The sequence below is a fragment of the Lissotriton helveticus genome, chromosome 8 (assembly GCF_964261635.1).
Source record: "Lissotriton helveticus chromosome 8, aLisHel1.1, whole genome shotgun sequence".
Taxonomy (NCBI): Eukaryota; Metazoa; Chordata; class Amphibia; order Caudata; family Salamandridae; genus Lissotriton; species Lissotriton helveticus.
This window is the reverse complement of record NC_136069.1, coordinates 381,492,505-381,511,492: the sequence shown is the minus strand read 5'-3', so window position 1 is coordinate 381,511,492 and position 18,988 is coordinate 381,492,505.

Sequence of the window (18,988 nt, the reverse complement as noted above, 5' to 3'; positions counted from 1 at the left end):
CAACAAATTTGTCGTTGTTCAGCTAGATTTTTGCTTGTGAAAGACTTATATGTTCGCCGAAAACAGTTTCCTGTTTGTTTGGCATATGCGGTGACAATTCATAAATCTCAAGGTTTAAGTGTAGATAGTGCTTTGGTGAACATTGGAAGTTCTGTGTTTAAAGAGGGTATGGCACATGTGGCATTATCACGAGTCAGAACTTTATCAGGATTGTACTTGATTGAGTGTGATGAAACAAAGATTTGTGCTGTTCTAGATTGTGTTAAAGAACACAATAGGTTAAGAAGAGAGTATGCTCCACATTTGCCTCAACATCCTCTGTTTGAAAAACGTGTGGTAGGCCGAAAAAGAAGAAATGAGAATAATTGCAGTGAGGTAGTAGCAAAAAGACAAAAAGTAGATGAAACTGTAATTGTAAGCAATTGTAAGCAGAAAGAAAAATGATTCTGTTGAAGATGTTGTTGGATTTCAGTTTGAAAACAGTTCTGGTGTCAACTGCTATGCTAATGTAGTTCTTAATGTTGTTTTTTTTCTTCAAAATTTACAAGACCAGATTGTTGAAAATCGGGATCAAACATTCTGCTGTTTATTGAATTCTGTGTTTGAGAAATGTAGCAGTGATAGAGCAAAAATAGAAAGTGTTTCAGAAATTCGAAATCTTCTAGACATATGTTCTGGACAAAATCAATTTTCACAGAATATTCAGCAGGATTGTCAGGAATTTTTAATGTATGTGTTTGATGTATTGGAAGATGAAGGTGTAGATATAAAAAATCTTTTTAGCCTTTCTTATCAATTGCAGCATGACTGCGACAACTGTAGTTTATCAAGTAGTACTAGAATAGACACTGAAAGATTTATATATTTGACTTTACCAGACTGCAAATCAGTGTCTTTTAATAATCTAGTTAAAGCAGCTAATCACAATATGGTGTGTACCCAATGTAAGTCTGCAATGCTGTCCACAATATTTTTACAAACTTATGGTAAATATGTCATTTTAATGTTTCAACGATGTAGACCTGATGGAAGTAAATTGTCAACTTCTATTAAAAATTTTGTGGCTTCTCAGTTAACAATATCAGGAAGAACTTTTGCAACTGTAGCTATTATTTATCATGACGGTCCTTCAACAACATCAGGGCAGTACACATGCTATTTAAAAAGTCGAAAAGGTTGGACTAACTGTAATGACACTCATTTGACTTTCAAACAACGTTTGCCTTTTGACTTAAAAAATTCATACCTAGTGTTTTTAGAACCAAAATTTAAGTAAAGGTAATTGCCCTATGAAGACGGGAGCAGTTAATAAAAGTTATTTTGCAGTTTAAAATTATATTGTGCGTAAAAGTGATGAAGACAATATAAAAATTATAGTTCTCTTAAAGGTATGGTAAGTGGATCGCATAGTAAGTGATATCAGTATTATAGGAAATGTTCAACATGAGAGAGCCAGAGATGGAATTATGAATATTTAAATATTGTGAAAATGTTGTTTGAGCCTTTCTTTCAGATTGTCGGGAAAACGGTAACTTTAGAGTTTGTTTTAAGTAATTTGAAAATATACTGATACATCTGACACTATTTGGCCTTAAGGAAAGGTGAAGGAATGAGCAAAGAGTCATGACTGAACAGAAGGAGTATATGAAAACATTGAAACATATTTCAGATGTTCTTCGAGCTTTTTTTCTAGAGAGTCGATGAAATGGATTTTTTAGAGAACAGCAGAGTACCTTCCAACGTAAAGGACCTTCATGATGTACTATTTGGTCTAAAGGAAAAGTAAGTGAATCAAAGATTAGTGTACATATGTGATTTGTAAGTTTATATGTTTTTTTTAAACACAATCTTTTTGATTGTGGTTTTTTTTTCCCGCTGTCATATGATGAATAGTTTGAACTCACTGTTTTTAGTGGAATTCAATATGTTCTGAGAACAGCAAAAATAAACTATCTAACATGTTGTATAAATTATTCTACAGTTTGTATTGTGTAATTTGTATTGTATTCCCATTGTCTCACACTCACTTTCCTTTTTCCTCTCTCTTTCAGCTCTCTTTACTAACTGACACTGCCTTTTTCTCACTCTGTTTCACACCCATTCGTTTACTGCACTTCTTTCACAACCCCTCATTTTCATTTCAACTGTCTACATCCCCTCTCTCCCTTGCACCACTTTTCAATTTTCAGTCTCTCTGTTTTACTTCCCTTTTCCGTCTTTTCCTCCTTTGCTCTTTTAGTAATTCCTCTTTACTCACTCACCAGTATTGTTGCACTTTATCACTATAACTCACCCACTCTCCCTCGCTTATCTTTGTTTGCTCCTTTTTTTAACCTCTTCTCTCTATTTTCCGTTCACTACCTCTATGTTCTCAGTCCCTCACTCTCCTTGTGTTATGTTCACTTGTGTTTATCTACCTTCTATCATTTCTATTACAACAACTTCACTGCTCCTCTCTCATCGTTCTTCATCCCATTTCTTTTACTCTGGTACCATTACTACCCCTCATTTCCTATCTTTCAGTGTCCTTCTCTTTACTTTCATCACCAAATCACTTTCTCTCAGTACCACTGTTTTAGTCCTCTTCTCCTCTCTTTCCTTTTTTTGCTCCTTTACTCATTTCCTTTCCTCACTCATTATACTCCACTTCACTCAGTCCTTCTCTTAGTCTGTCTGTCTACTAACTTCCTCACTCCTTTTCCCTCAATCCTTCTATATTATCCTCTCTCCCTTCATCCCTTCACTCTATGACTCTCCTTCACTTACTCTCAGTTATCTTCCATTCCTCATTCTTCTAAATGCATCCTTAATTAGACTCCTTTCCCTCTGAGTCATTATCTTTTTACTTAGTCCTGTTTCCTGATTTAGTTTTGCTAACTCACATTCTTTTAGTATCTTTCTTACCTTCAGTTCATTTCTCTCTTCTTCTCTTCCTCTCTGTCAGTGAATCTATATGCCTTACTCTTAGTAATTTGCTCTCCTTCTATTTCTTTTTCCTTCTTTTTGTCCTTCTACCTTACTTTATTTCCCTTTCTGTGTCCTTCACTCTTACTTTATTTCTAAATACACTGTTATGATTTTAACCTCTTCATTGGTATCTTTTATTTTAAAATACATATTTTACTAATTATAACTTATTTTTCTTCTCTCTTTCACAGATACAAAGTGTAGAAAAAAATGTAATGAAAGTTACATTCATTATATGGTAAGTGTGACTAAAAAAATGTAGTTTGTCATCACCCTTTGCTTTAACCTCACTACTATTTTCTCACCCTACCTCACTCCTGTTTCTTTACTCTGCTTCCCTCACTTATTCTTATCCTCCTTGTTTACTCCCCTTTCCCTAACTCCCCTCCCACATTTAACTTCTTTCAGTCCCCCTTCTTTACTTCCCTTACCCTCTGTTCCCTTCCTTTGCTCCCTCACTCATTCTCTTTCCCTTAATCATTTACTTCACTTCTACATACACACCTCACCCCCCCACACACATACCTCTGACACACACCCCACACACACACCACACACACCTCACACACACACACATACACCCACACACACACTCCTCACACATCCCACATACACACACACCCCACACCCCACACACATACCCCCCACACCCACACACCCCCACACATACCTCACCCACCCACACCTCCACCCACACCCAAACACCCCACACACCCACACACACACCTTACACACCCACACCCCCACCTACACCCACACACCCCACACCCCCCCACCCACACATACCTCACTCCCCCCCCCACACACACACACACCTCACAGACACACCCCACAAATCCCCCACACACACCTCACCCCCCCAAACACACACCTCTGACACCCCCCCCACACACACACACACGCACCACACACACACCTCCCACACACACACCCACACACACACTCCTCACACACACACACCCACACACACCCCCACACACGCACACACACCCCACACACACACCCACACATCCTACACACACACACACACCCCACACACACATACCCCCCCCACACACACACAACCCACACCCACCCCCCCACACACACACACACCACACACACACACACTCATTATTATTATTATTTTTTTTGAGGGGGTGCGCGCCCCGGTACATGTACCGGTACACGTACCGGTACGCGTACTCTGGAGAAAAAAAGAAAGACAGAGTTTTTTAAAAATGTTGCTTTTTTATATAAAATGGAGGTAGTTCTGAAAAGAACTGTTTTTTTATTCTTTTTGTTGTTTTATTTTTTTTATTGTTTTTTTGAACATTTTTTACTTTTTTTGGCTTTTCTGAACAATTTTATATTTTTTTTGTAGTTTTTCTGGGGTCAAACAAAACACAGGGAATTGCAAACATCTCAACTGGAGCAAAACAAAATAGAAACAAATTAAAGTTGCTTGCTGCAGTGAAGGTTGTCTGCAGCTCGATTGAGTAAAGTGATGCTTTGCTCACCATATGAAATTGTTTTGTTGCAATATATGCAAACAAATTTAAATTTTGCAAACCTGGTTTGTACATTAGGGACCATCTCCCTAGCCTCTGCACCCGATGGAGTGGGTTGATTGGAGGCGCTCGAAGAAGAAGGATGGGGAGGGTTCCTGGTCAGTTCCCTGACCTCTGCTGCCGAATAATTGTTCGGGTGCTTCCTCTGCATATGTCGAATCATAGTGTGGTTCCCAAAAGAGTACTTCTTCTTTGGGTTCCCTCTTGACAGTTGTTCGCCACAGATGAGGCAAGTCACCTTAGCTGCATTCACTTTTTTTGCACCCCTTGGCATCTTGTAAAAGTGACAAATAAAATGTTCCTTCGGTCTGTATGGGGGATTGTCCTCAGGCAGAAAGTGCCTCTCCTCCTCCTCCTGTGTAATGTAATACTCTAAGTATTTTGTTTATGTTGTTTGATCACATGCACTTTGGCAAAACATGTTAGTACCACTTTAAAAGGAATGGCAATGAATGAGATCTTCACCCGTGAGCAAGAGGTTGGCTGACTTCGAAACGCATAGGGTAATTTTCCTTTGTGCCAAATAAACTTTTCTGCACACTATTGGGGCCTCGACTCTGGTTTCTGCGAGGTGATTGAATGTTTATGGGTCGGGGACCCTGTCGAGTGCCCACCGAGAAAAGAAAAAAAGAGGCAAGAACACGCCGCTTTTTTGTGTTTTGGATTTTCTATTGAAAGTTCTTGCCCGCCAGGAACTGCTGAGGAAAGACGCACAGGTGTGGTGAATAACGCTGGAGAGTAACGGAGCAGGAGGCCGAGGAGGGTCATTGAATGCTTGGGCGTTACAAGTGGAATCACACAGTGGTAGCGGACTTGTTCTTTATGTGCAAGAACATCAGTCACAGGTTTCCTGGCTTATCGGAATAAATAATCAAGTGCAGAATTTTGCAGCGGTTGCCAGCCGGCCCGTTGCATAAGGTCTAAATGGCGGAATCAAGGAATAGTCGGAGGAAGGAGGCGGCTGCCAAATTATTCACTGAAACTAACCCGGGCGAGGAGAAAACAACCGCCCCACAAGCCAAAAAGGTTGACGAGTTGAATCAACTTTGGGACAAATTGTGGAAAACACTTAAGCGTGAACAGTCCAAATGGTGGGAGGCGGCTGCCCTCACCAAGTACGTGGAGTGTAATCGAATCCCACGAGGGCTACGAATTTTCATAACCCCAACGTTCCAGAAACCGGACCCCGAACTCGTAAATGAGTGGATGGAGAACAATCATACATGTTCGAGTAACCTGTTAAAATTACTGATCAAACATGCCGAAAAAGAATGTGCTAAACTAAACAAAGAGAGTGAAGCCTTAATTATGAAACTGAAAGAAAAATATACTGAGAGCGAATTTGCTAATGAAATGTCGAAATTGGACAAACGATTAGATAAAATAGAAGAAGAGATAAAAGCCAAGAAACAGAGGAAGTTCCACCGGGACGAGGTCGACTACAAAAAATGTAAAATTTTAACTTTTGCAAAATGCTTTGATGCATTACGGAATATTAAAACCAAAGGAAAGAAAAAAGTAAGGAACCCTCTGGTCAAGAAATTAATGATGCCACAGAAGGTGCACAAGCTGCACAATCTGAAAGTGATTCGACAGAAAGTGATGTCTCAGAAACGATCGAACAACTACCGGTAAAAGACCGAATTTTAAGCGAATATGCTTTAATAGCACGGGGACGCCAAACAGGCACCCCGCCAAGGAATCGTGGAAGAGGCAGCAGAGGCGGAACAAGAGCAAGAGGAAAAAGTACATTAAGCAAGTCGACAAGCCCAGTGGCGGTCCAAACAAGGGGAAACACAGCACGCAAGTAACCAATAGCATGAGTGTGGTAAATCTCTCTAATCGTATTATGTCTGTTGAGCAGTTAGAAGTTTTAACACGTGGTTTATCGTTCTGTCCAACTGCTAAATTCAACTATGCAAATGCACGCATAGATTTATTTAAATTTACGCGTAAACTTAAGTTAAAGAAATGGCATGCAACCAAGCCGAGATCTAAAAAGGATCGGACGGGAGATAAACCAAGTGCATTATCAGTGCATGATGTTGAATTATTACAATCGGTTCATGAATTGGCAGAGTGTGACCATATTGACGATGACCCATTTTTAAGTGCAATTAACTCGGATATTGACATTGAAATGTGCAGCGACAGTGGGTTTAAGCCTAAATCTATCTTTGTGCCACAAATTGTGAATAGTTATATTGACAGTTTTGAAACAGGAATGGTTCAAGAATTCAGAAGGATTGAAAGGCATAAACCCAAACAAAATTTGAATTTGACTAAAAAACAGTTTCTGGCTACTAAGGAGATGGAGGGGTGGTCGGATGTGATTATAAAAAATAGCGATGAAGGGGGCAATGTAGTTGTCTGGCCGCTAGAAATGTATCTGAATGAAGGGCTTAAACAACTTGGAGACCAAGAAAGTTATGTTAAAGCTACTATGCAGGAGTATAACTCATCAAAACAAGAGTATTTTGATAATTTAAGTAATTGGAAAGCGAGAGGTATGATAGTAGATGATGAATACAACTACCTTCTTTGCAAATATCCACAGATTCCAGCACTGTACTTATTGCCTAAGCTACATAAGAATATAAACATACCTCCAGGGAGACCTATTGTTTCATCAGTGGGTAGCTTATTGGAAAAAACCTCAAGATACATCAATTTTTTTTTTGCAGCCGTTTGAACACTCATTGCCCTCGTATGTCAGGGATACCTCAGATTTTCTCCGAATCATTAGCAACCTGACATGGAAACCGGAGTATTGGCTGATTTCCTTCGATGTCTCCAGCCTCTATACAAGTATTCCACAAAACTTGGGTATAGATGCGAGTAAACACTTTCTGAGAGGCAGATCGCTCTCACATCTGACACATACTGACATGCTTTTGGAGATGATAAAAATCTGTCTTCAAAATAACTATTTAATCTTCCACAAACAGTTATATAAACAGGTCAGAGGGACGGCGATGGGTACTTGCTTCGCCCCCAGCTTTGCGGGATTATACCTGGGCTGGTGGGAGGAGCTAGTGGTGAATAACATCTCCCACTATAGTACCCACGTCGTCCTCTGGGCCCGTTATATAGATGAAATTTTTTGTGTTTGGGGAGGCACATTGGATGAGGCCAAGGAGTTTGAAACCATCCTTAACAACAACTCTCTAAATTTGAAGTTTACCAGTACAATGAGTCAAACGCAACTAGAATTTCTAGATGTAAAACTAGTGGTTAAAAGTGAAGGATTGTGTAGTTCCCTGTTTCGCAAAACAACAGCAGGCAACAGCCTGCTACATGCGGGAAGCTGTCACCCCCCCAACTTAATAAAAAGTATCCCACTGGGAGAACTTATAAGGGCCAAACGGAACTGCAGTACCCCGGAGGGATATGCACAAGAGCAAGAGTGTATGAAAAAAACATTCCGAGAGAGGGGATATAGCCAAGCGATAATTAAACAAGCAGATGATCGAGTTAATCTCCTTGAAAGAAAAGATTTACTCATCCCCAAAACACATGACCAAATAGAACAAATACGTTTCATCACTACCTATGACAGCCAGGCATGGCAGGTACGTCGCAGTTTGAAAAAATACTGGGATATACTAAAATTAGACAGCGATCTAAAGGAGGCTATAAATGAAATTCCTTCAATAACCTATAGAAAAGCCAAATCCCTGAGAGATAGTTTGAGTACCACTCTCATTAAGCAACCACGCAAATCTAAGACTGTTCAGGGGTGTTTTCCCCGCAGAAAATGTAAGGCCTGCAGGCACAGTCTCAACTGCAAATCATTGAAACTGTCACTAGACTACAAAGCCCACAAAATCACCAAACATTTACATTGCAATACTGATTTTGCAATTTATGCGTTAAGGTGTCCGTGTAATAAATTTTATATTGGCTGTACTACTAAGCCAGCGAAATTGAGGATATTAGAACACCTTAGGGCGATAAAGAATCTGAATCAGCAATATCCGGTGGCTAGACATTTTGCAGTTGAACACAGACAAAATTCTGATCTTCTAGAGTTCACGGTTATTGATTGCATTGAGAAAAAGGAGAGAGGCGGGAACAGGTGGCTGGAACTACGCAAACTTGAGTCAAGATATATCATCCAATATGACACTTTACAGCCAAAAGGGCATAATGTGGGAGAGGAGTTGGCAATCCATCTGCAGAGTTAATAATTGTACTATTACAGTTTTTATGTTTATGAATTAAGGACATCTGCCTAGAAAGTATATCTCCATTCCTATGGTTTTAATGAAATTTTAACTTTTAGGGTGTGATCAAACTTAATACATAACTGTATGGAGTAAGAGTATCATTGTCTTTTGGTTTGCAGGACTGGAAGCGACCTTTTGGATACATGACTGTCTTCGCCCACTTGGGCAATACTCGAGAACTATCACGAATCAATTCCAATTTGATGAAGTGTACAAACAATATATGCCCACTGGGGCATGTATGGACAAATAATCAGACAGAATGAACAATATGATTTATTTACTAATCACAATGCATGGTCCAGTAATGTATACATCGCTGTGCAAAAAGAATGCAATTTGATTTATTACCACTGGGTTTTGAAGGAGTAACAATGTAATACTCTAAGTATTTAGTTTATGTTGTTTGATCACATGCACTTTGGCAAAACATGTTAGTACCACTTTAAAAGGAATGGCAATGAATGAGATCTTCACCCGTGAGCAAGAGGTCGGCTGACTTCGAAACGCGTAGTGTAATTTTCCTTTGTGCCAAATAAACCTTTTCTGCACACTATTGGGGCCTCGACTCTGGTTTCTGCGAAGCGAGTACAACCAGGAGGTGATTGAATGTTTATGGGTCGGCGACCCTGTCGAGTGCCCGCCGAGAAAAGAAAAAAAGATGCAAGAACACGCCGCTTTTTTGTGTTTTGGATATATATATATATATATATATATATATATATATATATATATATATATATATATATATATATATATATATATATATATATATATATATATATATATATATATATATATTCCTCGCAAGAATCCTTACATCAGCGTGCTCTCAGGAAATCATAAGGGTCTCCGTTGTTTAATTCACACCGCTTTTCACCTTGTGCGAGGCTTGTTCACGTGAATAGGGCAACACCCATAGCACAACATAAATGGTGTTTGTATGGTAGACAACAAAATAAGACTATCACTGGGAATGCAGGGGACATGTTGAAACAGCACATATTCACAGAAAAATGACTATGTCTCAAAACATCAAATATGTGTGCTCACTGTTAACCATCCTAAATATGAATATCTCATTTAGCCAGCATGTGTTCATGAATAAACAACTTGAAGAAAAAAAAAATATACGCAGCGAGCATGGGTGTCAATATAACCACCCACAAATCTCTAAATGCATATAGATTGCTACACAGTCCATAGTTGTGAAAAGCACAAACTATCCCCGCTGAGTCTAATGCCACAGTCAGTAGGGCTCGAATTGCAGTCCCAGCGACACGTGAGATTGACGCCATCGCCGGTGTCACAGGACTCACGCAAATTGCGTGAGTAGCAGCAGCTGCAATTGTCAATAAAGATACTTTGACAATCCATCACTAGCCACTCACTCAACTCCCAGAAAAAAGTGGTAGTTAACACAATCAATGGGAAAAGATTAAGGCTCTGAGACAACGTCTCAGAACAAGGTGAAATGTCCCCCCATTAATGTATCACTCTGGTTCAGCAAGAGAGAATGTACAGTATTGCCAAGTGGTCAAAAACGCCGATAGATACAAGGTGTTCATACCGAAAACCCCCCAGTGTTGGCAAGTGCCTACTAAATTGTACATTATGCAGTCAAGTAAAAAATGACAGGGGGGTCAAGACGAGAAGGGGCGGACTGACAAGAAAGGCTACAAAAAGTGCTACCAAGTGGTCCCTTGCGTCCCCAATCATCACAGTGAAACGGACATACTGTGAAGTCCGGTGCACTTGAAGTTACCATGTTCACACTATAGCTAGTCGTGCTGTCATAAGTTTCCGTCGCAGTGCTCTTGAAAAAGCAGAGAATAGAAAAAGGGTAGGAAGCCCGTGTGAGGTGAGTACTGGTGACTTGGGCCCCTTCCTCCTGCAAAATGAAAGAAGAAAAACAAGAATTTAAAACATTGGATCAACTGACCCGACTGAACTCAATAGCGTCATAACTAGTCGAAACATTTCTAACATCTTGGGCACAAAAAACGTTCATCGATTATAGAAAATGAGATAAAAACACATGGCAAAACAGTTATATTGGTGAATACAAAAATATCTTTTGAGATGTGCGGACAATTCCTCTTCCTGATTCAGACCTCCTGGTGTTTTAGTTTGGTCAGTAATGAGCTTAGACTCTCTCTGGTGTAATGTGACATAATTTGAAGACCCTGTTCCCACCTCTGGGGTTTTTGTTGACCTGTTCCAAGATGATGTAACTACGTTCCTTAATACTTGAGAAATGTTTCTCCCTAAAATCTCGAGCCACAGGATATTTTGGATCATAGTTGGTAATGGCATGACTGTGCTCCAAAATTCTTTTCTTGGCCATGCATGTAGTGCTTCCTATCTACCATAGTTTGCATGTGCACTCTATGGCATATACAACAAAAACAGAGCTACATGTTAAGAATTGAGTAATGTTCTTGTTAACCCGATTATGGCTCACCTGCTTGTGACATTTGCTGTACATACAGGACTTACAGTGGCCGCTAGGGTAAAAACCCTCAAGACCCTGCATGCCCCTGGGTGGATAGGTGGTAATGTCACTACGTACAAGCATGTCCCTGATGTTTCTCCCCCTTCGATACGTAATGCTTGGTTTCTCAGGGATCCTGTCCCCAATCACTGTATAATTTTTAAGAATCCCCCAATTCTTGGTAACGATCCTTTTGATAGCCTGTGCATCAGAGCTGAATGTAAGTATCATCCTGGTCTTGATCCCCTCATTCTCAACAGTCAATGGTTTTTCGGAGATGGTCTATATCCTCTCTATCTTTGCTGCTCTCTTGAGTGCTGTCTTCAGCACCCAATTGGGATAGCCCCTCTCCTTGAATCTCTCTGCGATGATCTTACTTTCAAGTAAGTAAGCTTCATTGGTGTTGCAGTTCCGTTTTGCCCTCAGCAGCTCCCCATACGGAATACTCCACTTCAGAGTATCGGGGGACTGCTGAGGGCATGTAGGACACTGTTGCCAGCGGTGGATTTGCGATGAAGGGAAGTAAGAATCTAGTTCCCTTGACCTGAAGTTTAACATCAAGATACTCGATTCAGTTCTGCTCATGATCCCACTCAACACAATATTCTGATCGTTGTCGTTGAGTTTCTCAATGAAACTCAGGGCTTCCATCTCCGATCCCTTCCAAATGATAAAGAAGTCGTCGATGTAGCGAAGCCACATCAACACATGTTCAAATTCTGGTTGGAAAATAGGATCAGATTGGATGCTCTCCTCCCAGCTTCCCATGAATAAATTTGCAAAGCTGGGAGCAAAGCACGATCCCATGACTCTACCGTTGACCTGGCGAAACAGAGCACTGTTGAATAAAAAGATGTTATTCGTCAAACAGTACTCTGTCATGTCCATCAATGTCTGTGTGTGTTCTCGGAACCTAACATGTCTGGTCCCTAGCTATTGTTTGCATGCTGCTAGACCCTGCTGGTGATTGATAATGGTGTACAGGCTCTGCACATCCAAAGTGATGAACAAAGAGTCTGTATCCCAAGTCAGATTTTCTATTCTCATGAGGAAATCTTTGGTTTGTTTGATATAACTGTCAAGGCTGGTGACAAACCCCTCAGAAAATGATCAATGTATTTTGATACATGCTCTGCCACACTTCCTCGTGACGACACTATGGGTCTACCTGGTGGACTAGTGAGATTTTTATGGACTTTAGGAAGCAGTCCCGGGGACCACCACCTCCCTGGGGCTATGCAAACGTTGGGAGTGGGCTTTGCGGCCCCCCTCTGGAGCCCTCAATGGCCCTGGGCACCGCCACCCCCCGGGGCCAGATCCTGCAATTTCCCTGGGTGCCCACCCCCCTGGACATTGCCATTTGCTTTGGCAGGGCAGGAGCACGGCTCCCGTCCTGTCATAGCCAATACTGCTTTGCTTCATTAAATGAAGCAAAGCTAAATTGCTTTTGGGCAAGGGGAGCTGCATGTTAGCAGCTCCCCTTGCCTAAAAGCAATGCCAGCTCCCGTGGGAGGTGGGGAGCCAGCAGGGACTGTGGGGGCATTGGGGCTCCCCCCATGGTCCCCAACTTTAGGGCTGGCCCAGGGGATCGGGTCCCGGGGCCAGAAGTGGCCCGGTAGGGGGGCTTCCCGGCCCCCCTCCCCTTTATGGTATTTATTATTATTTTTTTTAAAGGAAGGCCAGCCCGAGGGATGGGGTCCCAGGGGCCATAATTGGACTTAGAAGGGGACCAAGCAGCCCCCTCCACCCAAAAAATCCAAGCTGGCCAGGTCCTTAGGGATGGGGTCCCTGGGGCCAGAAGTGGCCTTATGAGGGGGACCACGCGGCCCCCCTCCATAATTCGTTTTTTAAATAAAAAAATTAGGAGGCCCTGGAGGATGGGGTCCCCAGGCCATAATTGGACTTAGAAGGGGGCCACGCAGCCCCCTCCCCCCAAAAATACAGGCTGGCCAGATCCTTAGGGATGGGGTCCCTGGGGCCAGAAGTGGCCTTATGAGGGGGACCACGCGGCCCCCCTCCATAATTCGTTTTGTTAAATAAAAAAATTAGGAGGCCCTGGAGCATGGGGTCCCCAGGCGAATACTGAATAATGGAAGTGGGGCAGTTCTTTTTCTATTTTGGAGTCATGACTCCAACGTGGCTTTCAGCGCGGCCCCCACATGTAACGTTGCATTGGATTCTCGAATTCACCTAAAATTAATAACTTAGTAGTATATAATTTAGAAGGTATTGTTGTATTTGTAAAGTTGTTTTAAGGAGCTACTGTGATTGAAGTTAATGACAAGATTACAATTGATAGAGTTGTTAAAATATATCAAATTAAAAATTAATAGTTAAACTTGAAAATTGTGTTGTGTTGTAGTACATTGAATTCATGCTTTTGCAAATTCGCGATGGAATCGTGAATCCTCAAAAATGTTTTTTAAAAGTATGTATGTTTAACTAAGAATAAGATTCACTATTGTGTTATAGGTAACCCTGGGCGGGCACCTTCACTACCCCCACGAAGTGGGCGTAGTGTTGCCTACTTCGCCCTTTGCAAAGTAGGCGAAGTAGGCAACACTAAGCCCACTCCTTGGGCGTAGCGAAGTTGCCCGCCACCTGCCTCCCTCCCGCCCTCCCCTACATAGCTACATTTAATTAAATGGGCCCATATAATAAATAAAATACACTTAACTTGTCCGCGGCGTCCCGGGGCTCCCTCTGCTCGTTCACGGCGCCAACTTCTAACCAATTCGCATGCATGGCCGCCCGCGCATGTGCATTGGTTAGAAGATGGCACCGTGAACGAGCAGAGGGAGCCCCCGGACGCCGCAGACAAGGTAAGTGTATTTTATTTATTATATGGGCCTATTTAATTAAATTTAGCTATGTAGGGGAGGGGGGCATGCAGCGCGTAGTGGGGCTACGCGAAGTGCGCAGGTGGGCGTAGTATCTCAGCCACTTTGCGTAGCTTCGCGTAGCCCCACTACGCACACTACGCCCAGCCCTAGGGTGGCTCTAAAAAGAGCCCTTGTGTTCATTAAGAATTTGTTGTAGCTACATGTAAGTGTGGATGCACAGCTTTAGGTTGTTGAGAAAGACTCTGTTCCCATGATCTGTGAAGTGTACTCCATCACTTCTGTAGATGACAACCATATCAAAACTTAGATTGATGCCAATCTTGCCCCGCACCGCTGCTGGGGTGGCGCTTTTCCATAGAGAACTCCTCACTCCTAGTCTCCGCGTGGACCGAGGAGATGGAGGGCCCCCAGTGAGCAGCTGCCGGCTGCCCCAGAAGGGTCGAGCTCTCCCGGTGGCTGCGCGACCATCCTGCCCTCCTCGCTTCTCGCTTCTTGCTTCTTGGTTCGTGAGCTTCTGGGCTCGGCCATACCGAGTAAGACTCCACTCGGCTCAGTGTCGAACATCGCTAGTAAGCCCCGCCCCCTCCGGTACCTACAACAATGCTGAGAGCGCAGAGAGTTTAGATCTCTCGCTCACCTCTTATTGAATCTCGGGAAATTGCAGAGGAATCGGAAAGAATACAGAACCACTGCTAAACATTACACACGTTAAGCAAATGGTGTCCCTGACCTAGCCTGCACCTATTTCTTTCGGTCAGTCTACGTTTACAGTGGCAACATCATGATCACCTTACTTAGTTAATTTATAACTACAGTAATAAATACTACGGGCTGGCAGCATCACTTGGTCACAGATGTGCAAAATGGCTGACCACAACATCAACAATAGTGGGCGGCCCACCCCCACCACTGGTCACTCTAATCAGAGCCTAATAACAAACCTTGTGGAGCATAACAACTGAGAAAGGACCAAAATCTTTTAAGACTATATGGAAAGGGAAATAAGACTACCCCGGGAAACCCTCAGGAAAAGGAAATAGACATAGGACTTCACAGTGGTCTATGAGGCTCTCCCTAATGTGGTGGGCATATTGGAACGACTCCACCACAAGGATTTAACACATACATCCTTCGTCCTCCGTCCACCCTCTCGACTTATTTAAGGTCAGAATGTGTATGTTTACCTCTAACAATTTTCCTCTAACAATTTATTCTATTTCTATACCCCCGCCTGAACGGTTCCACCCTACCCCTGCATCCCCCTAGCCTCCCACCTAACCTTCCTTTGCCCCCCCTCTCCCTGGATCCCTCGCATTCCTCCTGGGTCCTAGCTACTCACACTCCCTCAGACGCCCTCTTTTCCTCTACTACTGGACCACACATATCATGGAACTCTCAGGCATTCACACATACAACATCATCTATCCCTCTGGCCTCTAAAAAAAATTGGCTAAGCGGTTTAAACACAATTTTAGCAAATTACACCCTGAAACCCTCTTCGCTGATCCCTACTTCTCCCCACGCAACGGGCACTCAACCATGGACATCATCTTCCACACAAAACGGAGAGCACAATGGAGGAAAGTAATCCTAGCCACATTTACTGTCTCCACCTCGAGAAAATCAGCACATGGTCTAGCTATTTATATTGCCCCTTCCCAATTCTTCCAAGCAACAGCTCCCGTTACTATCTAGAACAACGGTACCATCATCTTACAAGCTTCGGACCGCAGCTTAAATCTCCTAGATAACATCTTCCCCACTATTAAGGAACAAATGGATAATCCCCAAACTGCCTCCCAATCCACCCCCACTGCCATCTCTCGAGTTGCCTCCACTCCTACTCCATCCCCTTCCTCTCCCCCGATGACTCTGATGACCACTCCCACCAATACACCAAACAACATTTCTCAGATACATCGCACGCATCCTTCAACTAGCATAGCTGTGACTATACCCACACCCTCCACAGCCACTGAACCCACTCTGGGCACGACCATAGCTCTTCACCCCTCCTTCACAACCATCGCCCCCACCTTGTTTCCCCCTACCCCGTCTCCCCCTCACAATACCACACCTCAAACTGACCCACTACCGCTCCATCTTCCCCTAGCCAACCCTACCATAACTACACCCCCTCCTACCGCTATTTTACCCATTCCAGGAGTGATCACAGCTCCCCCCTATACAGCACTGTTACCTACTTCGGGAACTACCATAGCTCCCTATCCCACTAACACAACCCCCCTCCAATCAGCGCTCCCTCTATCTCTTCCCCTCCTCGCAACAACACACCTAGAAGGACCCCACCCAGGCCAACCTGCCCACCTCAACTCAGTCGCCAGTACCTCTCAGGTCACCCCCTGACCCCTCTAATAACTGTCCACCCTTTGAAATCGCACCACCTCAAACCTCACTGCACACTCCTGCCCACCTTCTTCCCTCTCCTCAGCCACCTACATTTACAACTAACCCACACACACACTCAAACACGCTTTCTAACCCTCTCACCCCTGCTCCGACCCTACACCCTGCCAGCACACACCGCAGACACACACCCCTATGTTACCACCTCCCATCCCTATCATTACCAATTCTGATTCCATATTAGATGAGATCATGTCCTCACTTCACTCAATCAACGAGGATCTCCTTTTTTTCAAAACAATGCTTTCGAGACAGCCAGGGTTCTCTAGAGTCTACAGTACATGTATACCTAGCAAGCCCCCAGCCCACCTACCTATCACCCCATAAGTAATGTTCCCTGTTGGAAATCAATTACCTACCGTATTCTATCCTCCCACCCAATGCGCTCCACCAATCCTCCTTCGGAGATCGATCTTTGCTCTCTTATTCTCTCCTACGAACCCTCCATCGCAAGTCCCGCCTCCCCCAGATGCATCCCCATCCCCTCTATCCTCTCCGACCCCAATAGGCCCTCTACCCATAACAATAGAGGAATAAACAACAACAATCTTAGTACTGTCCCAATCACGCAGGATTACACAACCCCCTCTACTCCTCAGCTTAAATGCACACTCCTAAACTGCAGATCGGCCTCTAAGCACGCAACAGACATAGCAGACCTCATCATCTCTACTGACCTGGATCTGCTAATCCTTACTGAAACATGGCTTACAGAATCCTCCTCGCCTCTCATTGACATCCTAGTTCCACCTAACTATGACATCATCAGGCTGGACAGGAGTGGCAAGACAGGAGGTGGAATTGCTTGCATCCATCGGAGCAACATCACCGTAAATAGAGCCATAACCCCTGCACTCCCCTTTTGCGAATACATATGCCTGGACATCAACAATAATGGCAAACCTGTGTGTACGTTACACACCATCTATCACCCTCCTGGTGACAACCTCATCTTTACAGAACATCTCATGGACATGATCACTACCTACACTGGACGACAAAACACCCACATTTTCTTGGGGGATTTCAACCTCTACTGGAACAACCTCAACAATACTTTGGTCAACAGTCTTAAAAACGTCCTCAATGCCCTAGACCTTTACCAAATTTGCAACAGCCCCACACACAATAAAGGCGCAACTCTGGACCTAATAATCTCCAAGGGCGATTCCACACACTTGGAATCGATCCTCCCCTGTGATTGGTCAGACCACTACATCATCACCTTCTTTATCAATGAAACAGTTAAACTCAACTTGTCTCAATCCACAAAACCCAAAGTTTGGAAAAGAGACTGGAAAAAACTCAACCCAAACACGTTACCCATTTGCAGCCACAACCTACTTTTGCCCCCTGCTGATACCTCCAACGTTCTTGATCTCACCAATCATTATCTCAACTCCATGACTACCATAATTAACAAATTTTCTCCCATTCAATTAAAGAGAGTTTCCACAAAAAACTCTAAACCTTGGTACAATGGTCCACTTAACGATGATAGACGTTCTCTCAGAACTGCCGAACGCAACTAGAGATCAGCCCCATCCGCCAAGCTCCTCATGATTCTAAAAGAAAAGAGAAAGGCTTACTACCGTAAGATCAGGCGCACTAAAGCAGACTTCTTCAGTCACCAACTTGACCAAGCAAGAAATCGACCAAAAAAACTCTTTGAATTAATCAAAACCCAAACTAAGGACGCTCCTCAACGGCCACAAGACCTAACTCAACCACAACCCACATGTGAAGAATTCTCTACCTTCTTCAATCTGAAGACCGAGAACATCAAGAAAGACCTCCTCAATGATCTAATCTCTCACTCTTGTCCACTCACCAAAACCTCCCCTTTATCCACAAATGCAACACCACAAACACCTTCAAAGTATGCTTTAAAAAATGATGCAGTGTGGTCTTCCTTCACCACCTATTCTGAAGATGCTATAGGCAAGTTTCTCAATACCCTGAAGCCTTCCCATCACCTCACCGACCCTCTCCCCACAAATGCGGTTAAAGAACTTACCCCATTGCTTCTCCCTCTTTGAACCAAAATCATTAACAGTTCACTCCTACAAAGTTGCATCACTGATTCCCTTAAGGTGGGGCAGGTCTCTCCCATCCTTAAGAAACCCACAGCTGACCCTACGGACCTAAACAACTACCGACCTATCACTAACATTCCCACATTGGCCAAACTTTTGGAAAAATGTGTTCAACACTCATTAACAAAACACATTGATTGCTTCAATCTTCTCAACAAACACCAATCCGGCTTCCGAGAACTTCACAGCACTGAATCAGCCATGACCCACATCATCGATGATGCTCTCCAAATACTGGATCAAAACGGCTCATGCCTTCTTATCTTCCTAGATCTCTCATCAGCCTTCAATACAGTCAAACACAAGATCTTGATAGATCTTTTGAACTGTAGAAAGGGCTTATCTGGATCAGTGCTTAATTGGTTTACCTCTTTTCTGCAAA